At 47.7% G+C, this 15,699-nt stretch overlaps 1 long non-coding RNA gene across 1 annotated transcript; it reads left to right on the top strand.

The window, feature by feature from the left end:
- Positions 1–624: 624 nt before the first annotated feature.
- On the top strand, positions 625–4,062 carry LOC147112944 (uncharacterized). Its single transcript, XR_015079454.1, has 3 exons — positions 625–823; positions 2,629–2,707; positions 3,643–4,062. It is a non-coding gene; the product is annotated as an uncharacterized LOC147112944 (long non-coding RNA).
- Positions 4,063–15,699: the final 11,637 nt, after the last annotated feature.

Consider the following 15,699-nt stretch of genomic DNA (forward strand, 5'->3'; position numbering starts at 1 on the left):
TCTAGCTATACAGCCTGATTCAATCTGATTCTATATCTACAACTTATCCATTAGTGCCCATTTTGATCGCTGAAACAATTATATCAATTTTGTGCTATCACTCATCTTACGCAGCACTGCAACCCCATCACCCGTCTCCTTATTTTTATTTCTTAGGCTGAAATTCTGTTAATTTACAAATTGAAGCTGCAATATAGCAGACAGTGAGAGGGCAATCGGTTAATCCTAATCAGCTCAAATACAAGTGACGCTAAACATCAACGGGCTATGAGAGATATACATAACTGAAAGGGATTCTTGAAAGGGAAAGCTGGCTATAGAGGGGAAGCTGCTGCATTTGAAGCCATCTCACCACCCAGCGAACTAGCTTCAAACAGCGAAATGTTCCTTTGCAAAGTGCCATGAATCCACGAGGAACTGGAAGTAAGGAGCAATATAGAAAGAGCATTAGAAGAGGAAAAAACAGAAGACAGAAATAGATGCTGTTAATAAGAAATATTTAAAACAAATAGGGGATATACACTGAAAAACAAATGTAAGGGGTTCCATTTTGGCTTTGCTATCCCCTTTCTTTTTCTTTTTTTGACCCTGTTTATTTTTGTTTGCCCTGTTGATTTTAGGTGTAACAGGCCAGAGGAAGAACAGCACCATGAAAATCAGAGCCTAACCATGTGTGGAGACAAGCAGAAAAATGACCCAAACTAACCCAAGATAACTCGCAAAAGATGACCAACAGCTTCCGGGGGAAAAAAGCTGTCGCTGTCCCAAAAAAGCTGATAATTCAAAACCACCCCGAATAGAAGCCTATGATTTCTGAGAAGAAGTAATTGCACTGAACATGCTGTGGGACGTGGGCTGGCAACTTAAGTCAATGATGCGCAAGAGGCCCATCCTTGGTCACTTCCTTTCAAAGCTGAAAAGTTGATGCTGCTGTGCTGTAATGAGAGCGTCTGTTTACCAGGCTCAGACTAACTCCCGATACATTGTGATGGAAAGCGCCAGGGTTGTGACATTATGCAACGGGCTACTAATGTGTGAACACTTAACGCATTCATCGGAAGCTCCTTCCTCTGCTACTCTGTGGGGACATTTACCCGTTTAAAGCAAACGGGCTAACACCTCCACTAAAATAGCAAACAGAAGAATTTCAGACAAATGTGTTAAGCCTCCGTGGACCAGCGTCCTGCGGTGTACCCTTTTGGTTGGTACTTAAACAAATTGGCCTAGAAATTCAGTCGCGTTTGCGCCCACTTATTGGCTATAAAGTGGTTTGCGCCTGGAGTTTTTTATCGCCCGAAATTCAGATGGACCCTAACATCGGCGTTAGCCGGTAGCGCTGCGCCGGCACCGATGACATCATCGGTGCGCGCAGTGCCCCGGTTGCAATGCTGTTCCGGCCCGATGGCCAAATTCAGTTGCGGCCGCAAACAGCGTTTGTAAAACGGTGCCTTGCAGCTCCGAAAGGCCGGCGCATAAAGGTGGAGGGGCGGCCGGCCGCTTTCCCGGCGGCCGCCTGGCCGCACCTCCCTCCCCGGACTCCTGCACCACCCCCCCGCGGCATTGATGTGTGACTCCCGCGAGCCCGGCACTTCTCCGGGGTGCCGGGCTCATTTGCCGGGGGAATCCCGCGCCGAACTCACGGCTGCAGGCAGCTCCTCCTTAAGAGAAGGAGGAGGCCTGCAGTACCCCAGCCTGCCGCACCGCATCGGGTGCCGCAGCGGCAGCTGGACGCCTGAAACTTACATACATCGCCCCAAACGAGGCGGCCAAACCCTGCAATAGCGCCCGCCTCCGTCTTGGGCCGGCGCGACTGAATTTCAGGCAGGCGCTACGGGAATCCGGGCCAGCGCAAAATTTCGGGCACTAAAGACCTGGCGCGGCGAAACCGAATTTTTAGCCCATTGACTGTAAATTAACAAAGGTTCAAATGAAACGTAAACAAATTAAATTAGAATTTGATTGCCAGGTTGATGATGCACTCCAGTCCCCGCGGCGCCCACCGGTCACGGAAATACTCAAGCGTGCCGGCAGACACCACGTGCTCCATCTCCAGGGCCACCCGGGCGCGAACATGGCCGCGGAAGAGAGGCAGGCAATCTGGCTGGACGACCCCCTCGACCGCCCGCTGCCTGGGCCAAATGATGGCTTTCTTAGCCAGGCCCAGGAGCAGTCCTACGAGGAGGCGTCCTGCGGTGTAATGTCAGGAACCAGGGTGAAAGGAACAGTTAAGGCAGACATGATTGCTAACCACTGATCCAGCTGCTTGAGAAGCTTTTGCCTCACCTGATTCCATTACCAAACCTACTGTAAGAGCTGGGATAATGACATGGGCCACTGGACGGTGTAGTCCACCTTGTTCAGTTTTTGGGGAAACCTGTGGTAAACTGTGGAGAAAGTTAATGAAACCCGAAGGACTATCTGAATGTATATTCTCCTCAATGAAGCTGATGTACCATATGTTATTAATAACGAAAGTACGTGAATGCATCAAAACAAACACCAGAGTAACTTAATAAATGTGCAACAACGTCATCAGTCGTCACATGCTCATTGATCTAATGCACCAATTAAATGTCCCTAATTAAGTTTCAGCGCCGTCAGCAATTTAAGATTGTCTTTTTTTGTCAGATTCCTTCAAGTGTCCTTCAAGCACCTGCTACACACAGAGAATGAATGCTCAACAACAGTCAAACGTGCACAGCATGAGGTAAGACACTTTAGATATCCACTGTAATTGCGTCTGTCAGCAGGCCCTGCGTTATGTTCCTCGGTGCAGACCCAGCGTACTCGATCTGTTCCACCATTGTTATAGCGAGCAGCTGCTCCTTCCTTGCCCTCACTTCCTCCACTCGGACTCCCAGGGAGGCATCGGAAAAGTGGGGGGGGGGGTTGGGGGGCAGCCTCATCTATGTCCTCAAAAAGTCTTCCACAATTTTTCCATTATAAATGCAGGCAAGAAATGCAACCTGGCTTTAAGAGGCATGTCCCTGATTTAAGAGGCATGTCCCTGCTTTAAGTAGGCCTCGAGAGTCGCGTCATGGCCTAGAAATTCCCCAGTGTAGCGCCGGCCATTAAGGCCGGTTTTGTTGAAAAAGTGGCGGCCGCCTCACTTCCACCCGCTTCGGGCAGGACACAGCAGCCGCCATTTTGGTGAGGGCCATAGCGCTGTCGTTGACAGCACTGGCCTCTCAAATTTAAGTAAGCAGATCGTGATGTCAATCGGCATGCAACGCCTGTTTTGACACCACAATTGCTATTTTGGATGTTCTCGCACGCCATAATGCCCTGTCCTAAATATGCACAGAAAAACGTGCGTGAGGCAGCTCTGCAGAGACACTGTCAGTGCTTCTTATAGGGACCCACACATCTTTCAGGTAAGTTTGGATTTCAGCTTTTGGACTTTTTTTATTGAAGTAGTGGCTTGGTGCAATTGATTAAAAAAGTTGTTAAAGTGTGCAGGGAGTGCTGCTGGATGCTTGAAAGGCTTCAGATGGTAAAGGAAGGCCTCTGAGAAGATAGAACATGCTGGAAATACTCAGCAGGCCAGGCAACATCTATGGAGAGAGAAACAGAGTTAATGTTTCAGGTTAAGATGCTGCCTGACCTGTTAAGTATTTCCAGCATTTTCTGCTTTTATTTCAGATTTCCATCATCTGCAGTGTTCAGCTTCCGAGAAGACCACTTGCTCACAGTCCTGGGGGCACATGGAGAGGAAGAAGAGGCAGAAAACGGGACTATCTGCTCGCAGAGGGAAGAGGAAGAAGCAAAAGAGGAAGAAGCAGAAGAGGAGGAAGCAGAAGGAAGGATGCAACCCAGACAGCACCTCTCTGGCCGGGATATCTTCGATGGAATAATCCGACTGCGGTACCAGGGACCACAACCCCAATTCCCCTTTCAACTTTAGTCCCACACTTTACCTTCCCTTTGTTACTGACCATCACAGCGTCCTCTTGGCCACAATGCTGAAATAAAAGCCATCACAAAGCAAACTTTCCAATCCAACTTTATCCATATATGCATCCAATATGACATCAAGAAATCAACTAATCACCCTTGTGCATTCCCTTAGTGACTGTCTTGTGTGTGCCTTTGCCTATCCTAGTGGTCTTATGCAGTGCTACCCCAGTGGCTGCGGCATGGCTGGTGGAAGGCTGCTGACTTTCAGTGGGGGACGCTGCAGATGGCCTTGCAGGATGACCTCAAGGAGCTGGTGGCTGGGAGTGTGAAATCAAGTGATGGTGTTTCTTCTTCTTCTTCACTCTCCTCTTCCTCTTCTTCGTCAACCACTGGCTGGGCAGGCTGCATTTCTTGGGTGTGTGAAATGAGAAAGGCACAAAGGTAGGGTTGTGGTGAGGGAAGGGCGGGAAAACAAGAGCTGCATGCTTACACCATGCACAGCTGTAAATCAGAAGAGATTGTAGATGAGGGGGAAGTGGGATATGAGAAGGAGGATAACGTATGAGGATACCAGCATCTTGTATCCTTTCAGCCCCACTGCTGTCCAAGGGCTGAGCCATGCCCCTACCAAGAATGGCCTGCACCGTCTCCTCCAAGGGGGTGAGGTGAAGTTAGGAATGGGAGGTGTGCATTGAGTTTGGTACAGATTGTTGGTAGGTGAGTGATGGGGGGGTCGTGCATTGAGCAGTGTGTGAGGCTAGTGGTGCAGTTGGTAAGAGGCGGCTTTTGAAGATGCATTCACTGACCTTGACCACTGGTCTGAGGTCATGAAACTTTTTTGGGCACTGGAGCCAGGTCATGGGAGGCGACACTGCTGGCAGTGACAGCCTCGATGATCTGGTCCCACATCATTCTTTCTGGGGGGGCCTCCTGGCCCGCTGTGGGTAGAGGACCCCTCTTCCAGTGTTGACCACCTGCACAAAGCTGGAGTGCAGCGTGAGAAACCCTGGGTGCCCTTTCCCTGGCTTGTTGATCCATTTGTGTTTGTGCTGAAGCACTTTCACCATTTTTTTACGTGCAGAAGGAAGCTCATCTTTAAGAGCTGAAGACTCCCATTTTGGAATTATTTTTAATTTATTTTTGAGAAGGCTCTAAGTGCTAAAGACTGCCTATTTTTAAACGATTTTTTTTTTCATTTTAGAAGGCAGTTTCCCCTTTAAGGGCTTGAGGCTGCTTTCTAAAATGACAGGCTAGCTTTAAGACAATGCTGCCTCATTCCAGGGACGCTACGGCCACGCTACATTGGGCTCCCTGCTGAACGTTACACCTGAAACAGTGCATGGCACGGTAGGTTCTGCGCTCTGGTCAAGGGAGGCCAGAATTCAAAAGTGACATCACAGCCAAGCTGGTAGGTGATTGGCTGGTTGGTGAGTACTTTTCCTTCCCTTTTAAACCTTTATAAGTTGGTAAGTTCAATTAAATAGAGGTGTGATATTCATCATCTAGAATCGGGGCAGAGGGTATTTAAAAATAATAATACTAACTTTAATTAATTACATAGAATGGCAGAGCAGGTGATGTGTTACTGCTGCAATATGTGGGAGCTGGTGGACACCATTGATGCTCACAGTGATCACATTTGCAGTAAGTGTTGGCTGCTCGAGGAACTCCGGCTCTGTGTTGATGAGCTGGAGTTCGAGCTTCAAACACTGCGACACATCAGGGAGGGGGAGAGTTACCTGGACTCTGTGTTCCAGGAAGTAGTCACACCAATTAGATTAACTGATTCAGATGTATTCCGTGGTCAGGGACAGGAGGGTGTGACTATGAGTGAGGCAGGTACGGGGATCCAGGAGGTAGTGTTGGGGGAGCTGCAGCCCTTGCTCTTGTCCAACAGGTTCGAGGCTCTTACTCCCTGTGAGGACAGGAACAGGGACTGCAGGGAGGATGAGCAACCTGGCCACAGCACCGTGGAATGAGGGGCCATTCAAGTTGGGGGAGTAAAAAGAAATGTTGTAGTGGTAGGGGATAGTGTCGTTAGGGGGATAGATAGGGTTCTTTGCAGCTGAGAGCGAGAGTCCCGAAGGCTGTGTTGCCTGCCCGGTGCCAGGGTTAAGGACATTTCTTCTGGGCTGGAGAGAAACTTGGAGTGGGAGGGGGAGGATCCAGTTGTCGTGGTCCATGTTGGTACCAACGACATAGATAGGACAAGGAAAGAGGTTCTGCTGAGGGAGTATGAGCAGCTAGGGGCCAAATTAAAAGGCAGAACCACAAGGGTAATAATCTCTGGATTACTACCTGAGCCACGAGCAAATTTGGCTAGAGTAAATAAAATCAGAGAGTTAAATGCATGGCTCAAAGACTGGTGTGGGAGAAATGGGTTTTGCTTCTTGGGACACTGGCACCAGTACTGGGACGGAAGAGAGCTGTTCTGTTGGGATGGACTTCACTTGGCCAGTGCTGGGACTAGAATCCTGGCGAATCGAATAACTAGGGCTGTAGAGAGGGCTTTAAACTAATTAGTGGGGGGGAGGTTTCAAGAGAGCGAAAAATAAAAATGTCAGCGGAGAAGGCAATAGAGCAAGGTAGCAGTGGGGGAATTAAAAACCAGAGAGTGTCAGGAAGGGACCGAATGTATAAAGATAAAGGTAGAGTAGTAAAAGGGGTAAAAGCAGGAATAAATTGTCACAAAACATATTTTAAAGTTCTTTATCTGAATGCACGCAGCATTCGTAACAAAATAGACGAGTTGACGGTACAAATAACTACACATGAGTATGATCTGGTGGCCATTACAGAAACATGGCTGCAAGGTGACCATGACTGGGAACTAAACATCCAGGGGTATTTGACAATTGGAAGGACAGACAGAAAGGAAAAGGAGGTGGGGTGGCTATGTAAATAAAGGAAGGAATCACTGCAATAGTGAGAAATGATATTGGGTCAAAGGATCAGGATAGTGAAACAGTTTGGGTGGAGATAAGGAATAATAAGGGGAAAAAGTCACTAGTTGGCATAGTCTATAGGCCTCCTAACAGTTGCAACTCTGTTGGTCGGAGTATAAATCAGGAAATAGTTGGGGCTTGTAATAAGGGAACAGCTATAATCATGGGGGATTTTAACTTTCATATTGACTGGACAAATCAAATTGGGCAGGGCAGCCTTGAGGAAGAGTTCATAGAGTGCATTAGGGATGGGTTCCTTGAGCAGTATGTAACTGAACCAACCAGGGGGCAGGCAATCTTAGATCTGGTCCTGTGTAATGAGACAGGATTAATAAAAAAATGTCCTAGTAAAGGATCCCCTTGGAATGAGTGACCATAACATGGTTGAATTGCAAATTCAGTTGGAGGGTGAGAGAGTTGGATCTCAAACCAGTGTACTAAGCTTAAATAAAGGAGACTTTGAAGGTATGAGAGCAGAGTTGACTAAAGTGGACTGGAAAAATAGATTAAAGTGTAAGACGGTACATGAGCAGTGGTGTACATTCAAGGAGATATTTCACAACTTTCAAGAGAAATATATTCCAGTGAGGAAAAAGGGGCATAAAAGAAAAGACAGCCATCCGTGGTTAAGTAAAGTAATAAAGGATAGTATCCGACTGAAAACAAGGGCATATAAATTCGCCAAATCTAGTGGGAGGATAGAAGATTGGGAAGCATTTAAAAGCCAGCAAAGAATAACTAAAAGATTAATTAAGAAAGGGAAGATAGATTATGAAAGTAAACTAGCAAAAAATATAAAAACAGATAGCAAGAGTTTCTACAGTTATATAAAAAGAAAAAGGGTGGCTAAAGTGAATGTTGGTCCCTTAGAGGACGAGACCGGGAAATTAGTGGTGGGGAACATGGAGATGGCAAAAACATTGAACAAATATTTTGTATCAGTCTTTACAGTAGAGGACACTAAAAATATCCCAACACTGGACAAACAGTGGGCTATAGGGGGGGAGGAGCTAAACACGATTAAAATCACTAAGGAGGTGGTACTCGGTAAGATAATGGGACTAAAGGCAGATAAATCCCCTGGAACTGATGGCTTACATCCTAGGGTCTTGAGAGAAGTAGCGGTAGGGATTGTGGATGCATTGGTGGTAATTTTCCAAAACTCCCTGGATTCAGGAAAGGTCCCAGCAGATTGGAAAACTGCTAATGTAACACCCTTATTTAAAAAGGGAGGCAGACAAAAGGCTGGAAACTATAGACCAGTTAGCCTAACATCTGTGCTTGGTAAAATGTTGGAGTCCATTATTAAGGAAGCAGTAACAGGACATTTGGATAAGCATAATTTAATCGGGGATAATTTATTTATGAAGGGGAAGTCATGTTTGACAAATTTGCTCGAATTCTTTGAGGACGTAACAAACAGGGTGGATAAAGGGGAACCAGTGGATGTGGTGTATTTGGACTTCCAAAAGGCATTTGACAAGGTGCCACACAAAAGGTTACTACACAAGATAAAAAATCACGGGATTGGGGGCAATATACTGGCATGGGTGGAAGATTGGCTATCTAACAGAAAACAGAGAGTTGGGATAAATGGTTCATTCTCGGGTTGGCAATCAGTAACTAGTGGTGTTCCGCAGGGGTCAGTGCTGGGATCCCAGCTCTTTACAATCTATATTAACGATTTGGAGGAAGGGACCGAGTGCAATGTATCCCAATTTGCCGATGATACAAAGATGGGAGGGAAAGCAGTGAGTGAGGAGGACATATAAAACCTGCAAAAGGACATAGACAGGCTAAGTGAGTGGGCAAAAATTTGACAGATGGAATATGATGTTGGAAAGTGTGAGGTTATGCACTTTGGCAGAAAAAATCAAAGAGCAAGTTATTATCTAAATGGAGAGAAACTGCAAAGTGCTACAGTACAAAGGGACCTGGGGGTCCTGGTGCATGAAACACAGAAGGTTAGTATGCAGGTACAGCAGCTGAATGCACATCATGAAGATAGGTTGCATTGTAAGGTTAAATTGTAGGCTCACCTTTGCAAATAGCTATACAGCAATATGCCACCTCAGCAGAGCAGGCAAACGTAACACACACGGTCTCCCTTTCCTTCATTGCTCACCCTGGTCACCAGCGCCTCTTAAAGCAACACTTGTACAACTAACACCACACAATGCACTCTGCTCTAACTCGGCATCTTGTGCTATGCTTACCCAGTTCCCCTCACATAGAAACATAGAAACATAGAAGATAGGAGCAGGAGTAGGCCATTCGGCCCCTCGAGCCTGCTCTGCCATTCAATGAGATCATGGCTGATCATCCAAGTTCAGTACCCGGTCCCTGCTTTCCCCCCATACCCCTTGATCCCTTTAGCCTTAAGAAATATATCCAACTTCTTCTTGAATATATTTAATGTATTGGCCTCTACTGCCTTCTGTGGTAGAGAATTCCACAGGTTCACCACTCTCTGGGTGAAGAAATTCCTCCTCATTTCTGTCCTAAATGGCTTACCCCTTATCCTTAGACTGTGACCCCTGGTTCTGGACTCCCCGACCATCGGGAACATCCTCCCTGCATCTAGTCTGTCTAGTTCTGTCAGAATTTTATAAGTTTCAATGAGATCCCCTCTCATTCTTCTAAACTCCAGCAAGTATAAGCCCAATCAACCCAATCTCTCCTCATACATCATTCCTGCCATCCCAGGTATCAGCCTGGTGAATCTTCGCTGAACTCCTTCCATGGCAAGAATATCCTTCCTCAGATAAGGCGACCAAAACTGCACACAATACTCAAGATGTGGTCTCACCAAGGCCCTGTACAACTGCAGCAAGACATCCTTGTTCCTGTACTCAAACCCTCTCGCTACGAAGGCCAACATACCATTTGCCTTCTTAACTGCCTGCTGCACCTGCATGCTTACCTTCAGTGACTGGTGCACAAGGACACCCAGGTCTCGTTGCACTTCCCCTTCTCCCAATCTATTGCCATTCAAATAATAATGTGCCTTCCTGTTTTTGCCACCAAAGTGGATAACCTCACATTTATCCACGTTATATTGCATCTGCCATGCTTCTGCCCAATCACCCAACCTGTCCAAATCATCCTGGAGTTTCTCGGCATCCTCCTCACAGCACACACGCCCACCCAGCTTTGTGTCGTCTGCAAATTTGGAGATATTACATCTAGTTCCCTTGTCTAGATCATTAATATACACCTTTAATACAGTACACTTTGCTCACTACAGCACCTCTGCTTAGTGGCTTTTACTTAAATACAGCACTTTAATACAGCTGCTTAGTGTCCACTGAAGCAACTTTCTGCTTAGCGCAACACTGTTACTCAAATACAGCACTTTGGGGGAGAAATTGGGTGAGTAGCGCCACCTGTTAGCGCCTAAAGAGGCAGCCAGTGGCTGTAGCGCCACTGGCTTCGCCTCCCACGATATTCAGCAGGGGCGCTAATGGTGGCGTTAGCCTGTTGCGCTGCGCCACCACCGATGATGTAATCGGTGTGCGCAGCGCCCCATTCGCGCCCCGATCGCGATATTTGGTAGCGAACGCCGCTGTTGCGCCTTTCGCTACCCGCGCCCGGTTCACGGGGCCTTGCTGCGCCGGCAGAGGCGCAAGGTGGAGGTGCGGGGCGGCCGTTTTTTTCGGCGGCCGCCTGCCAGCACCTCTGTCCCCGGCCTCCAGATCCCCCCCCCCCCCCCGCGGCATTGCCGGCTGTTTCCCGAGAGCCCGGCACTTCTCCACGGTGCCGGGCTCTTTTGCCGGCACTCGCGATCGGGGTTCGCGCTGATGCAGGCCCCTCCCCTTAACAATGGGAGGAAGGCCTGCAGTACGCAGCGTGTGGCGCTGCGGCACATTGCTCTGCGAAATTCACTTTCAGCGCCCTAAGAGGGACGCGGAGCGCCTCGAGCTGCGCCCCGTCTCCCTCTAGGGGCACTGAGGCTGAATATCTGACGATCGTTACTGCACCGAACGCTGCGCAAAAATCTGCGCCCAGGCGAACTTGGCGCCAGTTTGGCGCCTCACCCCAATTTCTAGGCCTTTACTTCTTACAAATCACTTAATGTTCACTACAGTACTTCCCTGCTTAGTGCAACACTTTTATTTAAATACAGCACTTTTAATACAGAACTCGGTGTTCACTACAGCAATTCTCTGCTAGTGCAACACTGTTACTTAAATACAGCACTTTACTTCTTACAAATCACTTAATGTTCACTACAGCACTTCCCTGCTTAGTGCAACACTTTTATTTAAATACAGCACCTTTAATACAGAACTCAGTGTTCACTATAGCACTTCTCTGCTAGTGCAACACTGTTACTTAAATAGGGAAGGGGAGAACGGACACAACGAGGGAAAATCGACTAAAATTACAGTTCTAACAAAATTCCCCTTAATTCCCACCCCTATACCTATTCTAAGTGGCCTTGTAATGGGCCAGAAAAGGTATGCTCACCAATGAAAACGCCTGCTCCGTGCCCCCTGCGGTCTATGATCTTCACTGCCCCGAAGTAGAAAATACCCCAGTATTTAAAAGTAAACTGCTGGTATTTCACTCCTTTAGGCAGGTTTCTGAGCTGTTCTTCTGTAGGCAGAGCACGGAGGCGAGGCGGCAGAGAGAGATGGCTTCTTGAGAAGCTATCTTATACCCCAATTGGGGCCGAAACCTTCCCGCCCAAATCCAGGTGCATCTGGGCTGAACAAAAGGGATCCAAACTGTCCCCATTGTCTGTGATGGGTTTGGATGAATTACCCATTTATGGTGATGGGTTTGTGAATGTATTCCCATTCATCGTACTGAGTTTGAATGGAGCTGTCTTGGTTTGAAAAAAAGCATGTCTTTCTATAATTGCTGAGTAAACAGCTTTGAAAGTTAGTGTAAACAAAAGTCATTGTCCTGTGGTCAAACTGAAACTGCAGTCTCAAGTGGTTAATCCTTTGTGTAAACATAGTAGCAGTTTCTGTCGATTGTCTCTGCAGGGAGGGGAACTCCCTGAACTGCCTTTGATTGGCAGTTTAGTCAGCCATCTTTGATCTTCCCTTTTCATATGTCCACAGTCTGTGTCCTGACACGAGGTCAGGCAGCCATCTTTGATTACCCCTTTTTCACAGACACACACAAGCTGCCTTTTCAATGTCTTTTGTCTTCTGCCATGAGGTCTGATGGCCATTTTGATCCCTGGATTATTAAAGGTATATTACCCAGGTATTCTTTTAATCAACAATCAATCTTCAGAACTGTAGAAAATTTCAAAATTATTGCGAAATCCTTACAGTCCCCCATCGTATACTAAAACTTGCTTGTAGTATCCTGGCCAAAGGTGAGCAATAATTTCTGACCCCCCACAAACAACCTTCCCTTAATACTTATCTAAATCTATCTATGATTCCCTGACACCTCCATCTCCCCTGCCCAGAGAGAATCGCAGTACGGTAGGCATCTATCGACAGAAAACAAGATTAATGAAATAATCAATACACGGAGGGGTCCAATGCCCCTGCACCACTTATATTCACAATAAGTCAAGCATGGAGGGGGTCTGACGCCTCTGCACCACTTGTAACATAATTTTAACATGATACAACATCTTTAATGGGATTGTCACCCAGCCAACATATCTGCTAAAAATACACATGGAAGACAACGAGCTTCCCTTTCTTTTTATTACAATGCAATTGCCTGGCACTTTATTGAATGGCACTATTCTTCAGCCATAAATGTATTTTAAATTTTCACAATGCAAACATAACAATTCATAGGCATATGCAATTCGTTCCCTTAACTCCAAACAAGCAGTAAAATAATTAACAAGTTTTGTAAATTCTTAGTCTTAAATTGAATTTCCAGTCTTACTCTTAAATTGAATTTCCAGTAACAGTTTAAATGTTGTGGGCATCCGCCTCCTGCAGACCCCTTCTTCGCGGGCTGGGAGTGCCGATTCCTTGAGCACTCATCGACACGCTGGTCCTCTGTGCCTTCCGGAACTCTGAAAAAGACTAAAAAAAAAAAATCTTGCCAGGTCCCCTGGCTCGGGGGGGAGGGGGGGGGAGGGGGGGGTTTAATCAGGTCCTGCAAACTCAATTCACAATACAATTCTGGAACGGTACCATACTTAAAACTTATACACTAATAATATCACTACCGAATTGCAATCTAAAAATTAAAATTAACACGTTCTACCTTAATCCTGATACACACTACTTGAACAAAGCTATATACAAGCACCGCCCGTCTCCGGGTGGCCAGCCTAATCCCTAGTTGGGCTGCCACAGGCTGCTCCCTGTGGCGTGGCTGGACTGATTCCAGCTTCTAGTCCCTCGCAGCTTATGGCTGCTGGTTGGGGACCTCTGCCTTTTGGCCTCTCCCTGACTCAGGAGACTGCCCTACTCCACTGGAAAGTGGGTGACACTACTTTCTTGGGCTGGGGTACCGGAAGAGATCTCCTAGGGAGTGTCGCCAGTGGGGCTACCCCGGCGAGCAGACCCTTAGCTCGGGTCACACTCCCTGCTGGTTGGGGACCTCCTCCTTCGGGTCCCTCCCTTCCCAAACCTGGGCTGGGGACAGGCAATCCCTTGCCACCGGCTGCCGGTGGCTGAGAGCCTTCCCCTTCAGGTCTAAAACCTGGTTCAGGCTCCTCCCCAGAGTCCCACAAGAGAGGGGGAATCGCTCGGGCCAAGTGCTGGGGAGCTTCTCCTCTCATACACGCGACTGCGCCTGCGTGTGCAGTCTGTGTGTGCATACTCACTGCAGGCTGGGGATTTCTAATCTCGGGTACAATTCCAGCTGCCTGTTTCCCTGCCCCTTGCTTAAACAAACCACATTGTTTGATATAACTGGCTGCCTGCCAGTAATCCTGTTCAAAATCCTTTTCTCTTACCAGGGCGACCTTAAAGGTGGAGTCTTGGGCTTGGACCTGCTTTTGGTCCGGGGCCAAAACTATCCCCTGTGTGCCTCCCTTGTCCTGGATTTCTGCTACCGGACCTGCTCTACAGGGGTCCCAGTGCTCTCCTTCCCTGTTCCCCTGCTTAAGCAGCTTACACTGGTCATGAATGGCTCCTCCCCTAACACAAGCCACAGCGCCTGCCTGTGCAGCCTGTGAGCTTGTACCTGCTGTAGGCTGAGGATTTTTGACCTCGGGTTCACTCCCAGCTGCCTGTTTCCCTGTGGGTCCCATTAAGCTAGATGGGACCTTGTTAGACCGGGATGAATTGGTCAGGTCTTCCAAGTGGACCACCATGCTGGAGGCTCCAGTGTCCACCAAATATCTCCCCTGCACCATCTTCACCCCCATCTCAACATAGGGCCTGCTCCCCTCAGCATTTTCGCGGGGACACAGGTCAACAGGCTGCACTGGCTCTAGCCATTGCTGGGAGTGGGATGGGGCAGACGGGGTCAAAGCACCGGTGGTGGCTACTACGCTCCCCTGGCCAGTCAGAAGAGACCGCATTGCCTCCAATAGTGACTCGACCCAGCGGGGGGAAATTTCTGTCTCTACCACCTCATCCTCCACTCCCCTTTGCTGCCAGAGCTCCTGAAAGCTCAGACCTGCCTTCGGGCTGATCAGACATATCATCCCCTTGGCCCTCCTTAAAGCCATATTCAAGCTTTCTATCTCTGCCCTACAGGGGCCATGATCTGCTTCCTCAAACCCTTGCTCACAGGCCAGCTTATATGCTGCCTTTACCTCCCTAACCTTTTCCTCCTGCTCTTTTATTTCTTGCATGAGGCGAGCGTTTTCCTCCCGCACCCTCATCTCATTGCCCTTGGCCTCTGCAACTAGGCACTTCAGGTACTCTGACTCGTGCCTCATGTGGCTTTTGCCCTCACTAAACTGAACCACCAGGCGCTCTACCTTGGCCTGGTATTCTTCAACCTCCCTTTCCCTGTCCCAGCTCTCTGCTCTGGCTTCCCTAAGCCTGCGGGTAACCTCCCCAAGCCTGCGGGAACCTAACTACAAACAAACCAGTGGGATAAAAAGAAACCCAATAACTGCTGCTCTCTCCAGACTCAAACCACCGTCTGCTACATCGCACACCGTTGCCGATGGTCCTGCCGTGGTCTCCATTTTGTAGGAATTAACACAAGCGGGGTTGGGGTTATTGTCTCTGGCCAGTCAGAAGCCTCTGAGCTGCTCCAGGGACCCCCGTGCGGGTTCGAAGCGCTCCCCTATTCCTGGTTCTGACCGCCGGACTTATTCGGTAGCGATGTAGACAGAAAAACGTGACTCATGGTTCGGGTGCAAAACAGACCAGTATTTATTGAAACAAAAGAAAGAAACAACTTAAAAATAATCGATACAACACACCTATGCCTGGTACAGCACTTTTGCTTAACACAGTTCACTTATCATTTACTGCAGCACTCTTTTGCTTAGTGGCTTTACTTAAATACAGCACCTTTAACTAGTGCAACACACCTTTAATACAGTACACTTTGCTCACTACAGCACCTCTGCTTAGTGGCTTTTACTTAAATACAGCACTTTAATACAGCTGCTTAGCGTCCACTGAAGCACCTTTCTGCTTAGCGCAACACTGTTACTCAAATACAGCACTTTACTTCTTACAAATCACTTAATGTTCACTACAGCACTTCCCTGCTTAGTGCAACACTTTTATTTAAATACAGCACTTTTAATACAGAACTCGGTGTTCACTACAGCACTTCTCTGCTAGTGCAACACTTTTACTTAAATAGGGGAGGAGAGAACAGACACAACGAGGGAAAATCGACTAAAATTACAGTTCTAACAAAATTCCCCTTAATTCCCACCCCTATACCTATTCTAAGTGGCCTTGTAATGGGCCAGAAAAGGTATGCTCACCAATGGCCTGCTCCGTGC

Source organism: Somniosus microcephalus, chromosome 9, assembly GCF_052327205.1.
Source record: "Somniosus microcephalus isolate GS21.2 chromosome 9, FLI_Smic_1.0, whole genome shotgun sequence".
NCBI classification, from domain to species: Eukaryota; Metazoa; Chordata; class Chondrichthyes; order Squaliformes; family Somniosidae; genus Somniosus; species Somniosus microcephalus.